This window comes from Pan paniscus, chromosome 5 (assembly GCF_029289425.2).
Source record: "Pan paniscus chromosome 5, NHGRI_mPanPan1-v2.0_pri, whole genome shotgun sequence".
In the NCBI taxonomy this organism is placed as follows: domain Eukaryota; kingdom Metazoa; phylum Chordata; class Mammalia; order Primates; family Hominidae; genus Pan; species Pan paniscus.
In genome coordinates, this window is record NC_073254.2 from 54859452 (window position 1) to 54876400 (window position 16949).

The 16949-nt window shown below is 41.1% G+C and overlaps 1 long non-coding RNA gene across 1 annotated transcript in view; it reads left to right on the forward strand.

Annotated features, from left to right (window-relative positions):
• Positions 1-7492, forward strand: part of LOC134730590 (uncharacterized) — a 43619-nt gene extending 36127 nt beyond the window's left edge. The window contains exon 3 of the long non-coding RNA XR_010112424.1: positions 7391-7492. This is a non-coding gene — a long non-coding RNA (uncharacterized LOC134730590). The remainder of the gene's footprint in view (positions 1-7390) is intronic.
• Positions 7493-16949: the final 9457 nt, after the last annotated feature.

A 16949-nucleotide genomic window follows, 5' to 3' on the forward strand; every position in this document is an offset into this window, starting at 1 on the left:
GTCTGGCCAGTTCTCATAGTTTTTTTAATGGAGTCTTTAGAGTTTTCTATATATAAGATTAAGCCATCTGCAAGAGGGATAATTTTATGTCTTGCTTTCCAAATTGGATACCTTTTCTTTCTTTTTCTTGCCTAATTGCTTTGAGTAGCACATCCAATACTATGTTGAATAGAAGTGGCAAGAGTGGGCATCTTTGCCTTGGTACTAATCTTACAGGAAAAGTTTTTAGTTTTTAACCATTGAGTATGGTGTTAGCTGTGAAGTTTTCATATATGACCTCTATTATGGTGATGTAGTTTCCTTCTATTTCTAGTTTGTTGAGAATTTTTATCATGACAGAGTGTTGAACTTTGCCAAACACTTTTCCAATATCTATTGTGACAATCATGTAATTTTAATCTTTTATTCTGTTAATATGGTATATCACATTAATTTTTGTATGTTGAATCACCTTTCATTTCAGGATAAATACCACTTGGTCATAATGTGTGATTTTTATAATATGCTATTGGATTCAGTTTGCTGATAGTATATTGAGGATTTTTGCATATATATCCCTCAGGGATACTGGATACTGGCCTGTAGTTTTCTTTTCTTGTGGTCTCTTTGTCTGGTTTTAGTATCAGGATAATGCTGGCATCTTAAAATGAGTTTGGAAGTATTCCCCACTCTTCAACTTCTTGAAAGAGTTTGAGAAGGTTTAGTGTTAGTTTTTCTTTAAATGTTTGGTAGAATTCACCAGTGAAGTCATCTGGTCTTGAGCTTTTCTTTGTTAGGAGGTTTTTGATTACTAATTCAATCGCTGTACTACTTACAGGTCTGTGCAGGCTTTCAATTTCTTTATGATTTAATCATGGTAGGTTGTATGTTTCTAGGAATGTATCCATTTCTTCTGGGCTATCCAGTGTGTTGGTATATAATTGTTCCCAGAAGTCTCTTATGATCTTTTTAAATTTCTGTGGCACTAGTTCTAATGACCCTTCTTTCATTTATGACGTTATTTATTTTAGTTTTTATCTGTTTTTCTTATTCTAAGCTTTTGTCCATTTGTAAGCATTTTGCTTATCGTTCCAAAAATACAGCTCTTAGTTTTGTTGACGTTTTTCTACTGCTTTTATATTTTCTGTTTCATTTATTTCTGCTCTAATCATTGTTGTTTCCTTCCTTCTGCTAACTTTGGGCTTAGTTTGTTGTTCTTTCTCTGATTCCTTGAGGAATAAAGTTAGGTTGTTTATTTGAGTTCTGTTTTCTTTTTTAATGTAGATGTTTCTTCCTATGAAATTCCTTCTAAGTACGGCTTTTGCTGCATCTCTAAGTTTTATATGTTTTTTTCATTTTCGTTTTTCTCAAGGTATTTTATAATGTTCTTTTCAATTTTTTTCTTTGACTCAATGATTGTTCAAGAATGTATTTAATTTATATACATTTGTGCATTTTTCAGTTTTCTTTCTGCTATTGGTTTCTAGCTTCATGCCATTGTGGTCAGAAAAGATATCTGATATAATTTTAACCCTATTAAAATAGTTAAGACTTGTTTTGCAACCTAATATGTGATCTATCTTGATGAAAGATCCCTATGCTGCTATTGGGTGAAATATTCAGTATATGTCTGTTAGCTCCATTTGGTTTATAGTGTTATTCAAGTTCTCTGTTTCCTTACTAATCTTCTCTCTGGATGTTGTGTCCACTATTGAAAGTGGGGTGTTGGAGTCTCCTACTATTATTGCATTGCTATCTATTTCTCCCTTTAGTTCTGTTAATGTTTACTTTATATATTTAGGAGCTCTAATGTTGGGTGCATATATATTTATAATTGTTATAATATTCCTTTGGATTGACTCTTTTATCATTATATAATAATCTTCTTTGTCTCTTAAGAGAATGAGAATACAAGCTAAAGGCTAGGAGAAAATATTTGCAAAATACATATATCTAACAAAGGACTTGTATGTAACACATATAAAAACTTTCAAAACTCAATAAGTAAAAAGCAATACAAACCAATAAGAAAATGGGCAAAAGATTTGAATGTATAGTTTACCAGAGAAATTGTACAGGTAGCAATAAGCACATGAAAAAACACTCAACATTCATAGTCATTAGAAAAATGCAAACTAAAACCACAATGAGATACCACTACACACATTTCAGAATGACTTAAATTTAGAAAACTAACTTTGTCAAATATTGATAAGGATTTGGAGGAACTAAAAACTCTCACATATTGCTCTTGAGAATTAAAGTGTACAATCACTTTGGAAAACAGTTTGGTAGTTTCTTTCCCTTTTTTTTTTTTTTTTTTTTTGAGATGGGGTCTTGCTATGTTCCTCAAGCTGGCCTCAAACTCCTGGGCTCAAGGGGACCCTCTTCAGCACCTTGGATAGCTGAGATTACAGTAGTGCACCACTGCACCTGGCTGGTAGTTTCTAAAAAGTTAAACATACACTTATCATATGATAGAGTCATTCAACTCCTAAATATTTATCCAAGGGAATAAAAGCATATGTTCATACAAATGTCCTCCAAGTTTCCTAGCAGCTTTATTTGTATTAGCTAAAAATTGGAAACAACAGAAATGTCATCATCAGGTGACTAGATAAACAAATTATTGTATATCCATATGATAGAATTCTATTCAACAATAAAAAGAAATTAACACTAAAATTCTTGTTTTAATCTCAAAACAATTATGCTGAGTGAAATAATTCATAAAAAATTGAGTACATACTGTATGATTCCATTTATATTAAATTCTATGCAGTGCAAACTAACCCACAGTGACAAAGCAGGTGAGTGGTTGCTTGTGGGGAACAAGGTTGAGAGCTAGATTACAATGGGACACAAATTCTTTTTTTGGTATGTTCATTATCTTGATCATGATGATGATTTCATTGGTTTTTATAAATGTCGGAATTCATCAAATTGTACATCTTGAATATATGAAGTTTACTATATGCCAATTATATCTCATTAAAACTGTTAAGAGAAGATTTTTGCATCAAAAAATATTTTAAAAGATGCCTTTCCAATTGGAACTTTAAAACAATCTATTGTTAAACAATTGAGTGATAATTAAGATACAAACAAGAATTAAAGGATTCTGAAAAAAAGATAATTAAACCACTAGATATCCTATCTATAAGATACGTTTAAAACAGTAATCAGAGGACAATATATGGCTAGAAACATTGTATCTCTAAACAGTGAGGAATGAAACTAACTTAATTCAAAAATATATAATGTTCCCCTAAAAAGTACAAGAAAGAAGATATAACAACTATACATTATATGTACCTAACAACAGAGCCCCAAATATATGAAATAACAGCTGTTAAGTTGGAGGGAGAAACAGACAATTCAACAATAATACTTGGATACCTCAGTATATCACTTTTAATAATGGCTGCAATAACTAGACATGAGATGATCAAGGAAATAGAAGGCTTGAACAACACTATAAAATAACTGGACCTAATAGACATCTATAAAACACTCAATTGAACAGTATATGTTCTTCTGAAATCCACATGGAACATTGTCCAGCACAGACCATAAGTTTGGCAACAAAAGAAGTCTCAGTAAGCATAAAAAATAAAATTATATAAAGTATCTTCTTCAATCACAACGGAATAAAATTAGAAATCAATAATGAGAGGAAATTTGGAAAGTCACAAATGTGTAGAAATCAAACAAATTCTTAACCAATCCAATGGCTCAAATAATAAATCATGAGACACTTGAAAATTCTCCGATATAAATCAAAACAAAACAAAAGCATACCAAAATGTATGGATACAACAAAAGCAGTATTTAGATGAAAATTTTTCATTGGAAACATCCACATTAAAAAAAATAAGTATCTCAAATCAATAACCTAAGTATATAATAAACTAGAAAAAAGAAAAAGCTAAATTCAAAGCAAACATAATAAAGGAAATAATAAAGCGTAAAGTGTACATAAATGACATAGAGAAAAGAAAAACAATAGAGACAATGAACAAGCACAAAAATTGGTTCTTTAAAAAAAATAAACAAAATTAACAAAATCAAAACTTTAGACTTACCAAGAGAAAAAAGAGGACTCAAATTACTAAAATCAGTAATGAAAGAGAGGACATTACATTGACTTTACAGAAATAAATGGGGTTATAAAGAAATCATATGAGCAATTATATACCAACAAATTAGATAACCTAAATGAAATAGACAAATTCCTAGGAAGACACGAACTACCAACTGACTTATGAATACATACAAGCATAGAAACATAGCTCAATGGAATCTAATTTAGGGTCCAGAAATAAACTCATATACTTATGGTTAATTGGTTTTCTCCAAGGGTCTCAAGACCATTCAGTAGAGAAAGAATTCTATTTTCAACAAATTGTGCTGAGAGACAGCTGGAAAAGCACATATAAAAGAATCAATTTGGACCTCCACTCACAACATGTACAAAAATTAATTAAAACTCATAAAAGACCAAACGTTAAGTGCTAAAACTATAACTCTTATTTAAGAAAACAAGTCTGCATAATCTTGGATTTGGCAATAGATCCTTAGATGGGATACCAAAAACACAAGCAACAAAAGGAAAAATAATAAATTGGGCTTCGTCCAAATTGAAACTTTTGTGCATTGAACACTATCAAGAAAGTGGAAAAATAACCAACAAACTGAGGGAAATTATTTGCTAATCATATACCCTGTGAGAAACTTCCTATGAACTAAATACTTCCCCCAAATTCACGAGGCAGAGCCCTTATGAATGGGATTAGCACCCTTATAAAAGAGGCCTGAGAGAACTTCCTTGTTACTTCCACCACATAACCTAAGTATATACTTTAATAAAGTATATAGGACATACTGCAAGATGGCCATGTATGAACCAGGAAGTAGGCCTTCAGTAGACACTGAATCGGCTGGCACCTTGATCTTTAACTTCCCAGTCACCAAAATTGTGAGAAATAAATTTCTGTTGTTTCTAAGCCATCCAGTCTATGACACTTTGTTACAGCATCACAAACAGACAAAGCCAGGTCTAGCACTGTGAATATATAAAGAACTCTTAAAATTTGACAACAAACCAAAATTCAGTAACAAACCAAAAAGATACAGAAATCATTTTTTTTAAATTGTCAAAGGACTAGAACAGATATTTCTCTTAAAAGATGTACCAAGAAAATATAACCAATAAATACATAAAAGGATATTCAGAATCTTTAGTAATAAGGGAAATGCAAATCAAAACCATAATGAGATAACACTTCACACCTACTAGGATAGCTAGAATTTAACAATCACAACAAAAAGAAAACAAGTGTTGACAAGGATGTGGAGAGATCAGAACCCTTATGTATTGAGGGTAGAAACACAAAATGGTTCAGCCACTGTGGGAAGCATTTTGGCAGTTCCTCAAAAATCTAAATATAGGATTACCACATGACCCCGCAATTCTACTCCTAGGTACATATCCAGCAGAACTGGAAACATGTCCAAACAAAAACAGGTGTACACAATGTCCACAGCAGAATTATTCCTAACAGTCAAAAAGTAGAAACAATCCAAATGTCCATCAATTGGATACACAATATATGGTATATTCATGCAGTGGAATATAAGCCTTACCAATAATGAAGAACTGGCACAGGCTATGATACTCATGAGCCTTGAAAATATTATGCTAATTGAAAGAAGCCAAACACAAAAGGTTATCTATTGTATGACTCCGTTTACATGAAATGCCCAGAACGGGCAAATCCATTGAAACAGAAAGCCAATTAGAGGATGAAGGGAGGGCAGAACGGGGAGTGGCTGCTTAATGAATGTGTTAGTCTGTTCTATCACTGCTATAAAGAAATACTTGAGACTGGGTGATTTATAAAGAAGTTTCTGCTGCACTCCAGCCTGGGTGACAGAATGAGACCTTGTTTCAAAAACAAACAAACAAAAAAAGGTTTAATTGGCTCATAGTTCCACAGGCTGTACAGAAAGCATACATAGCAGTTTCTGCTTCTGGGGAGGCCTCAGGACACTTCCAGTCATGGTAGAAGGCAAAGGGGGAGAAAGCACTTCCTATGGCCAGAGCAGGAGAAAGAGAGGGAGGAGGGAGGTGCCACACACTTTTAAACAACCAGATATCAGGAGAATTCATTATTGCCATGACAGCATCAAGGAGGATGGTATTAAACCATAAGAAGTCACCCCTATGATCCAATCACCTCCCACTAGGCCCCACCTCCAACAGTGGAGATTATTATTTGACAAGAGATTTGGGCAGGACACAGATCTAAACCATGCCAGTGTGTATGGAGCTTCTTTTGAGGGTGATAAAAATATTCTGGAATAGGGTTAGTGATAATGATTGCACAATTTTATGATTGAACTGAAAGCCACTAAATTGTACACTAAATACTGTTAATTCTATGCTACATTAATTTTATATCAATTTTTTAAAAAGGGATATGGGAGGCTCAAATATAATGGTACATTTGAACTTTTCAGAACAAGGTCTTTCAAAACACTTGCCCAATAAATATAAATATATGGGCATCCCCCAATTGGCCTTTAAGGCATTCTCTTCCATTGGCCAAGAGCATTCTCATCTGCTCAGCAACTTTCTCCCATTGGCCGGACCCTTGATGCTGAGGCTTTGAAGCAGAGCCTGGGTTTTCCAGGCACTGCAGATTAGCCGGGGGAAGAAAAGTAGGGTGTTGTAGCAAACCCTCCAGTTAGGACTTTGGGTCCCTAGGAGCTGACTGAGTCTGTTCAAGCATTTTCTCTCTAGTGCCAGGCCTTTGGTTGGTGGGAAAAAGTCAGAGGATGGCACTGGGGGGTCTACTTGCAGTCATACTCTTAACTCTTGTGAGACCTCAAAACAAGTGCCTTCTGGGTGGTGCTTTCCACTGGGGTAAAATGAAAAGACTCCAGGATCACAGGCACCCAGGGTTCAAAGGCCTGTTAAGTAGAGAGCAGGAGACAGTACCAGCACAGCCCTAACTCTGTCGGGCCTGTCCTCTCAGAAGCCAGGCCATGGCCCACCTAAATTCTGGAAGGCCCCACCTCCCTCAGCCCCAACAGGCAGTGCTCATCATCAACGACTTTCCTCCAAGCCCCCGCCCTCTGCATACTGCATGGACTCCAGGAGTCCCCTGCCCCCACTCCCACCCAGGAAAGCTGGTCTAGGACCAATCAGAGGCTGTGGAACTTTCTGGAAGGCCCAGGGCTTCTCCCTGGGTGGGGCAGGGCCTCTGATTGGAGGAGGCCTGCCAGAATGGTGGGGCGATGGGCGTGGCTAATGGGATAACTGCCAGAGCAGAAGACAGTTGGCAGTTATTTCGCAACCTTCATCTGTTCCTGGAAGATACCCATAGCCTGCCTTCCTTCTTGACAGGGGTGCTCCCCAAGAAGATCAGGACCGCTGAAAGAATGAAGAAGAACTTCCTTGGCCTAGCATGTGGATAGAGAACGGAGCGCACTTTCACTTACCTGGCAAGGTGGTTTTGGAAGTTTCCACGGAAGCCTTCCCAGGGCCGCTGCTGCCCGTCCTCGCCTAGGTGTGGAGCTTCCCGACCGGCTGGGGAGGGAATGTCCTGCGGGAGCCGCCGAGGACCCTCTTTAGCCTCTTCCCTGGCTTGGCTGCAGCTGCAGTCTAGTACTCGCCCATTCTGCTCTTCTTCACCTCCGTATTTTCTCTCTCACGGAAGAAGAATTCCATTCTCCCATCCCAGGAAGGAGAGTGCCCTGCGTGCCACGAAACAGCCCAGGACCCACAGGACAAATACGTCACTGGCAGACCTGCCTTCGCCAGCGCCAGCCCATCTCTGAAACCTCCAGCATTTGTGCCCCGGTCCGGCCCCTCCCAGGCCTGACTCTTTCCGTGTGGGTATTTTCCTCCTGGGCTCGCTGCCGCCTCGCTCCCATTTCTCCCTTCCCTCCCTATGGTAGCTGATGAAGGGTTGGGGCTGGTGGAACCCAGATCTGGGGTCAGAAGTTCCCCTTGTCAAGTCCCAAGTCTTCCATCTAAGCTGTGTGATCATGGGAAAGACACTTTACCCTTTGTGGGCATGCCCGCTCAACTGGAAAGTGACACAATTATAATGCCCTAATCCAGAATTCTTGTGAGAATGGGAGTAATTATGTAAATATCTTTGGAAAACAGATGTGCTGCCAATTACATTTTGTGATTTTAACTTTGTCTTATTTCTCTGCTGTGTTTTGTCTTCCTATGTATCAAGTTTCTTCTGATTTTTTTTTTCTTTTATAGGAACGGTCACTGTGCAGGATCAAGCTACAATGAAGAGGAGGGAGGCAATCTGCGCGCACCGCCATTTTCTAGGAACTGGGAAGCCCCCCCACCCCTTAGGAAGATCCATCCCTGTGGAACCTTGCCCAGGCTTACCAGCCTTTGCTGAGGTTGATCTATTGTCCCTCCTTGTCCCCATCAAAATATCCAGCACTCCACCTTCAGGGAGTAGACTTGACCCTCAAATAGCAAGTTCAGCCTTCCCAGGTCTAGGTTCCCTGGGAAGTCAAGATTCGTCTGGTTCCTTAGTACAGAGGGCTAGCTGTGAGTTGGAATCCCCCTATGAGCTTTAGAATCAGTCAAGAGGAATTGGGCCCCTTCCCTTCATCCCTCTTCTTTTCCCTTTTTGTCCCAGAGCTCAGCTCTGACTCAAAAGTTTTTCCATTTACCATCAACATGGAAACTTGGCTCCTCAAGTGGGTATATTATCCCCCTTTTGTACATGGTCTTGTTGATCCAAACTCCCTTTCTGTGAAAGAGGCCTGTGGGGCTCAAGAAGCCTGGTCAGCCAGCCAGGCTAGTCCCACATACCTCAGAACCAGTTTAATAAAGGCTCTATGTCATTCTTTTTTGCTTGGGCTGATTGGTGTGCTGATTCAGAAGACCTTGATATTTTATTCTTTCCCCCAAACCAGCTCAATTGGTGTTTGTGCTAGAGGGAGATGGACCATGGGGAGGGCTGTCATAAGGGATATCCTTGGCCCTCCCACTTCCCCCTTTGAAGGATGCCCTTGTTATCTTAGGCAGGGACCTGATACCGGTTGGTTCAGTAGATATCTGGCAGTTTACTCTGAGCATTTACCTTGTATTAGGGCAAGAACTAAAGGAACAAATATATCCACCTCAATGTCAGGTCAAATGGGAGGATGTGGATGGGAGTAAAGAGTGATTAGTATTGAGGTCGTGGAATTTTATTGGTTACTATTTTTATAACTTTGGTCTTCCAGTCCTTGAATGAAGGTAAACGGAGACTTATTAGGGAACAAATTACTAGTGGCAGGGTGGTGGTGTCCTGGTGTCCTGCTTAGAATGTGAAGAGAGTGCCCCATCATTGGCCTATGCTGTGCATCTGGGAGGTGGTAGGCCACTGTCCTGAACTGCACAACTGGTAGTGACATTCAGAGCAGAATGCAACATTTATTTAATGGGGCCTCACAGTTGGCCAGTGTCCCTGTGGCCTTTCCCCTTCTTCCTTCCACTCTGTGTCATGGAGACCCGACTTGATTTGGCAAGAGAACAACGTACACCTAAGATTTCCCGAATATTTCCCAGCAAGGACCCTGGCTGGCTATGTTTCTACTTCAGTGGTGACCACAGCAGATACTGGCAGTTTTCTGTTATGGCTCTGGGGTCTTTTAAGGAGCAGGAACGTGGAATATGTACAAACCTGGAGCCACAGTCAAGTACTAAGCTCCTTGAAGCACAAGGCATGAGAATATCATGTTTTCTTTTCCTTAGAGGATTTATGAATTAAAACTAAGGAATAATTTGTAATCAGAATAACACCACCTGGCAGGGATGTCGATGAGCTGAGGAAGGCTTATTTGGAGATTTCTGGTATTTTCCAGCTCTGAGACTCCAGACCTAATATCTATGTAATGGCCATTAATGTCTCATAATTTATAACAGTTTTATCAGTGATCCATTACATTAATCATCATGAGTTGGTGACTTATCAAGTCCTACAGGTTATTTGTTATTTGTATAACTATATAGAGCTATTTAATTTACAAACACAATACTCTTTTGAGGTAGATACCAGAACCATTTTACATTTGAGGATATTGAAGCTAGGAAAAAGACTCAGCTCTTGAAGGAATGAACATGGGGTGCCCTTGCCTTCCTTGGGGAGAGAGCCACCTAATCTGTGCAGCTGTAGTTAGGGCCTGCCACCTTATTCCTCTTCTCCATCCAACCCCTACATTTTGGAAACAAAAAGGCAGCAGTGATCTGGGAATTATTTAATGCTTAGTTTGACAGGACAAATTTTAAGGACCTTAAGAGCAACCTTTTATTTCTTACCATATGAGGCACTGGGACAGGCACAGAGAAGTCAATATTATTTGCCCAGTGCATTTCTTCATGGCTTCTGCTTTTTAATCTTAGGCTCACTTTTTTAACCTCATTGCTCACATGTTATGATTCCTTCCAGAAAATTCACTGAAATTCTAATGTCCCTTGCTGTTCCTTAGGTAACTTAGGAGTAACTTTCCAGCTCTTCCCCTAACTAGTTGTGTGACGTTCAGCAGGCTGCTTAACTTCTGTGTGTCTCAGTTTTCTCAACTGTAAAATGAATGATCCAACCCCTATGTCAGAAGGATGGGTGAGGCTCATGAGGAATAACACATAAGAAATATGGGATGCTTACCACAGTGTTTGGTAAATAACATGAGTTTCCTCTTCCCTCTTTGAACACCCCTTTGTATTCTGCTGAGAGCTTTCCTGTTCATGCTGCCTCACAACCAAAAGGGGAAAGAATCCTGAGTCCTGTGCTCGTGATTTCTCCCTTCGCTAGCTGGTTCAAGGCCAATCCAGATATCATGGTATTTTCTGAAAGAGTCCCACCCTTCTGTGCAAAAGCCTTCCTTCCAGGGAGACTTGATATGACTGATTAACAATCCAATTAACACTCTGGAACAATCTAGAAGGGCTGTGGCTCATTACCCTCTGCAATTTTCCACCCATTTAGTCTCCAAGCCATTCCCTGGAAGAGATAAGTGGATCTGATGAGTGGGGCTGTGCCATGAGACCTCCAATATTTATGGAGAAGCCAGTCCTTTCTTCCTTCGCCAGGCCTCAAGATTTCCCAATGTGCCTCTATTCTTACATGGCGGATGGGATTCTTTGCCTTCATACAGGAAGGAACTGGAACCTCAAGGCAGACAGGACAAATACAAATCTTGAAAATGACCATGACTCCTAGTTGGTCCCTACTTGCCTCCTGGTTTCACTAAGTAGAAGGTCACTCCAGGTAGAGCCCTATCCAGCACGCTGCTCCTTCCCCCACCTTTAGATGTGGACAGTGGGTGGACTGGGCCCATAGCCTGGACCTGGACAGCTGTGTCCTCCCAACCAGACTCTTCTGATTCTGCTGCACCCCACTCTTTCCTACTTATCCTTGCCTAGATCCCTCTTACTCCATCTTTCCTGCTCAGGTCACAATGGACAATAATCTCTGACCCCTGCCCTAGCTAGACTGGCACTGGAGAGCTGAGAGAGCCTCCTGTCCATGGAGAATTCTGGCAGAGCTGCTATCTTCAGCCCCCTCTCAACTCTCCAGGGTCCTGTGCCCTTTGTCTACCTCTCCCAGGCCTGACTCTCCTCCCACTTGCATGGACATTGTCTTTCCTAGCTCTGGGCTGCCTTCTCAGCCTCATGTTTTGCCCTTTTTCCTGCTGTGGGAGCCAGCCATCACTGTAATGCGTGAGTGTGGGGATGTGGTGTGGAGGGAACTCCAGTTCTGGGGTCAGAAGATTTAAAGTTTGAGACCTACTTCTGTCCCATAAGCACTATAAAAACTAAGCCAAATAAACAACTTTGATCCCCAGTTTGGAAACATTTGTAATGTGAAGAAATCAGACTTTTGATAAAGAATGGAAGAAATGGTAATCCATGCTAAAGAAATGTTTGGAATGTTGAGATGCTATAGAATCTTTCTGACAGTGCTGCTGACTTTGTATACCTCTACATATAAATGTCTCCAGTTTTGTTTCTTTTCCACCATTCTGCAGACAAAGCTGAATGTGGGCAGGGAAGGAACCCTCACTGTTGAGCCCTGGAATCAGGCACTCTTGTCTGAGCCCCTTCATCTTTGGTTTGGGGTAGAAAGCACAGGTGGCACCCTTTCTCTAGTTTTCTCACTTCTGGCACAAACTCTCATTTACTGTAACCTAAGAAAGGATGGAAGACCTTGAGCCTCAAGAAAAAAGCCCCAAGAAAATTCCATGCCTCTGCTTCCCTCACAAATCAAAGCTGAGCTAATCCAGAGCAGTTTGCATGATTCCTTAGAAGAAGGAACCTCACCAGGACTCTTAAAAGCACGGAGACCAAGGAAGAATTGGGCTTCTGCACTTTATCACTGTTGAGGTCCTCCCTGCCTGCTCCCAGACCTCTGGAGTGACCCACAGTCTTCTCTATTTACCTTAAACACAGAATCCAACCTCTTCATGTAGGTGAGTCACCCCATCTGCAGTTATATGTCCTGGCGCCCCCAGCTCTCTCTCCCCAAACAAACTGTGAAGCATCAGCCCTACCCAAGGAACCTGTCCAGCCATGCACACTTCAACCAACCCTCTCTGACCTTAGGATGAAACCGTTTCTCTAACATTTTTTTTCACTCACATTGGGACCAGTGTGTTGATTCAGAAGACCAAATTGGGAACTAATTTTAATCTCCCTACCTCAAGCAAATGGATGGTCTTCGGACTAGAGGGGGCCCAGGTATTAAAGGGTGTCAGAGAGGGCTGGTCAATGGGCTACCATCCCACCACCCCTTGGGAAGAGCTCACCTCCCTTCTCAAGTGGAGAGCCTCTGGCCCACTCTCAGCCCTCTGATCAGAGCCAGGCTCTCACTGAGTGATTTTTCTGGCACCTGGCAGTCTTCCCATCCTAGAAGGGGAACAGTGGGAGGTTTTTGGTGGCAGCATTTGTGTCATTCCAGAATACTGGATGTTAGATTTTGGCTGTTGGGCAAATCCTGGAATAAAGATGAAGGGTGGGAAGGATTAGGGAACCAATGAGTGAGGGGCAGGATGGCCATCCTCAGCCCAGCAGTGAAGTCTATAATTTTCCAGGTGCTTCCATCTACTATTGGGGCTGTTGTGTATGTCAGAACATTCAGGGCATCAGGGAGTACAGAGGTTACCATGTGCTCTCTGCCACTTCCCTGCCTCCTTTCTTTGCTCAAAATCATAGAGACCAGTGCTGATTTGGCAGGGAATATCGAACCTCTTGAAATTTTTCCAGCTGGAACCCTGGCTCTGTACCTAGTTTTTTAACACTATTTTGACCATAGCAGTCTTTGGGAGCTGCTTGATGTCTGGGCTCTGGATTTCCCATGAATTCAAGAATGATGGATTCACAAGGGCCCACCAGGAATATGGAGCCATGGTCTGATTAGAGCACAGAGAGCTACTTCCTGCCTTGGGTAAATCCTGAAATTCATCATGCATGATTTTCCTTTTAATAAGATTAAGGAGAGCTTGTATAGATATTGAACAGGGGATCCTGATAGCCATTGAGGGAGGCTGGAGTAGATGACCTCTGATAGCTTTTGCCAGCTTTGAGAGTCTATGAACTTAACATATGTAATATTATCATTAATATGCTATGATTTATGTTACTTAAATGATGCATATCATTAATAATAATGACTGTTATTACGCTGCCTTTTCCGATCCAATATGTGATCTGTGTAACTACATAGTACTACAGAAGCATACTTACTGAAGTCGATACTTACCATTGATATCTTACCAAAAAAGAAACTGTGGCCAAGAAACAGCCTCTCAACCCAGAACCCCCAAACTAAACAGCCTCTTTCTCTCAGGAGGAACTGCACCTGCCTTGGTTTACTCAGGACCCTCTAGTTCTCTGCAACTACCCTTCTTCCAGACCTGCTTTGTTCCCTCCACCACACCTCCTCTCAAGCTCCTGGGACAGCTAGAGATGCCTCCCTCAACCCCTGCTTGTCCAGGCACAGGATCCCAGTCCTTAATGTGCCCCTGTTAGACCCAAAGCCAGTCACTTTTCCATACCAGGTCTTAATTTCCTCTTCTGTAAAGTGACTCAAGATTTTGAAACTTAAAATCTGGTGAATTCTTCCAAGCACAGGTGCCATCTTATGTTGTATGGCCTTTGGCCAATCCATCTGTCCATCTTTTCTTGGATAGTAGTTTTGCCAGATCTATAAGTTATCTTGAAATTAGTGAAAACAGACCAATCTTTGATAACCAGAGATCTAAAGCATCAGCTTATGGCCCTGTCCTTCAGGGTAATGTGTAAGGCCCTCAAAGCCATGCACAGTGTCTTTCACTTTGACTTTTATCTCTCTCAATACCATGCACAGTGCTAGGCACACAGCAGGTCAGCAAGAGCATGCTGAATGAGCACAAACAGATTTCACCATCTCTCCCACTTTTTCTGCTGGACTCAGTCTTCTGAAAGTCAAGGCACATATGCCAGGATTCAGGCCTTCCACATGAAACCCAGACAGCTCTGCATTTTTACATCCTCTGCAGCTCTGTAAGAAACTTCAGAGCAAATCCATCTCTTGAGTGTTTACCCAACTTTGCGCCTCAATAGCTGTGTGACCTTGGGCAAGTTATTTAACTCTTCTCTACCTGAGCTTCCCCAATAGAGATATTAATAATAATACTTATTTCATTGTGTTGTTTTGATGATAAATTGAGATAATCTATATATAGCTCTTAGACCAGTACATGGCACATAGGAAACTCTCAATAAATGTCAGGTATGATTATCAACTTACTTTTGCAGTTCAATATTCACCTGAAAAATGCCAACCTAATGTTCTCCTAATGAAAGTATAAGAACTTTTCCATAATTAGTCTGGGTAGGTAAGGCAACCACCCCATCTTTGGTAGACAGGAAGGACCATGTCTTCCAAGAGATCCCCACAGGAATGGGTGGGAAGAGCATAACAGGAAACCCAAGATGAAAGCCTTCAGGATTAATAGCTGCAACTGAGGGCTTAAATCCCTTCTTCTTGGCAGCAGTACTCCTCAAATGGTGAGCAAGTTACCTGCTAGTTTCCAGGACATGCCAAGTCCATGACAGAGGGAACAGGTGTAGTGCGCTGAGGTTTTACTTCACAACAAAGTGGAAACAATGTCAGATAGGTCAGCTAACAGAGGTCTCCATGGTTTGGAAAATGGGATATCTTGGATGTAGCCTAGGAGATTCAAGGGAAAGAAAACTCATCCTTGCAAAGTATATGAATGTTAGTGCTGCTGTGGGGTATGCCAGGGAGCACCACTGAACACATGTTACAGAGGAGGTGCAGGAGAAGAGGGGGTGTGCTCATCACCAACTAAGCAGATGGACAGCCTGGACGGATGGACTGGGGCTGTGGGAGGTTGGTCAGTGGGCTGACTGGCTGTGGACCAGATGGGTTTGGGGATCCCATGGAGATGGGTGAAATTCCAGCTCCATTCTCTCATCAGTAGGAAACCGAGCATGTGACTGTTGACATCTTGGAAAGGACTAGACCATGAGATCTTCCTTGCTCCAATCCCAGACAGACTCCGGCATGAGATGGTGGAGGAGAATTCTGGCTCCAGGAGCATATTCAGCTGATGGCTAAAGGGACCAGAAGATCAATTATCCCAACAATAATAGGAAAATAACCAGGGAAGAGCCTGTAATCTGGGCCTACTTCCTCAGAATAGGTGAGCAAAAGAAAGATGTCACACATTATACAAAATGAGAACATGGAGAAAGATCACTGAACCTGTCAGAAGTTCCTAAATAGCTATGATAGGGCTCACAGGATAGCCTTAGAGGTAAAAGCTAGCTTCTCTCTTTGGTCTGGGGAAAACATGACAATTTCTCTCCGATAGAAGCTTCAGGGAAGGGAAACCACGAGCCTTGTAAACATTGACTGACTGTGAGGTACAGAACCTTAATTGAGATGATGGAAGCTACAACCTTTGGTTTAAGGGCTGAAAGCACAAATAGATATTTTTAAACTGTGAAAGTGACAGGGTTCCTTTTAGATATTGGGGGAGTAACCTGGATGGGCCTGATTCTATTATGCAAAGGTAGAAACCTCAGGTATTTACCTGTGAGAAGCCTCCTTGTCACAACAAATTCTTCTTGCTGCCAACTGCATCACATGGAAAGGCTAGGTTTGAGAATCTAGGTGGGATCTTTAAAACTGTGTATGCAGGTTTTGAGTGCTGCCTGCCAATAGTCTCTTCTTTTGAATAAGTGTGTCTATTTTTCTGGCAGCAGTTTGCAGAAATCCCACTGGTTGTAAGAACAGAGGAAGCCCCACCCAGCTTGCTGAAGCCCTGAGACCTTCACTGCAGGCACACTGAGAACAGAAGATACAGAAGTACTCAGGCTGTACTTATGAAAAATCAATACTCACAGACTTTTAAAGAAAAGTTACTTTGCATTTGGGAAGGGGGAATCCTGAGACAGTGACTGTTGCCTAGCCTGGCTGACAATTATATCCCTTAACAAAAAAGTGTTCCTGAGGTCTTTTCGAATTTCAACACTGTAATGATGAAAAAATAGAAAATTCTCTTGAGGGAAACCTGAGGGATATGTCATTATCGAGAACGTGGGGAAAGGGGTCAAACTGTTTTTCCAGAAAGCTTAATAATCAACTAGGCAAATATTGTATCAGCTATCTCACCTCTGCAAAAGATTGAAGAGCTGGAGGCTTCTGTATATCAGGAAAGAGTATCTGGGTAGGTATCTTACCTGATAGGGACAGGGGTATTAAAATAGAAAGAGGCGAGAAGATGGGTTTTGTCTCTGAAGCAAGCTGTTGTCAGGCTTTTTATCTTAGGGGGAAGAAGTTATAGGCTCCTGGGGCAGAGCAGCCCAGACAAGACTGGAGATGGAAGGCTCATTCAACAAGCGACCTCCTAGAGGTCACCAAGAGGGGAGAAGGGGT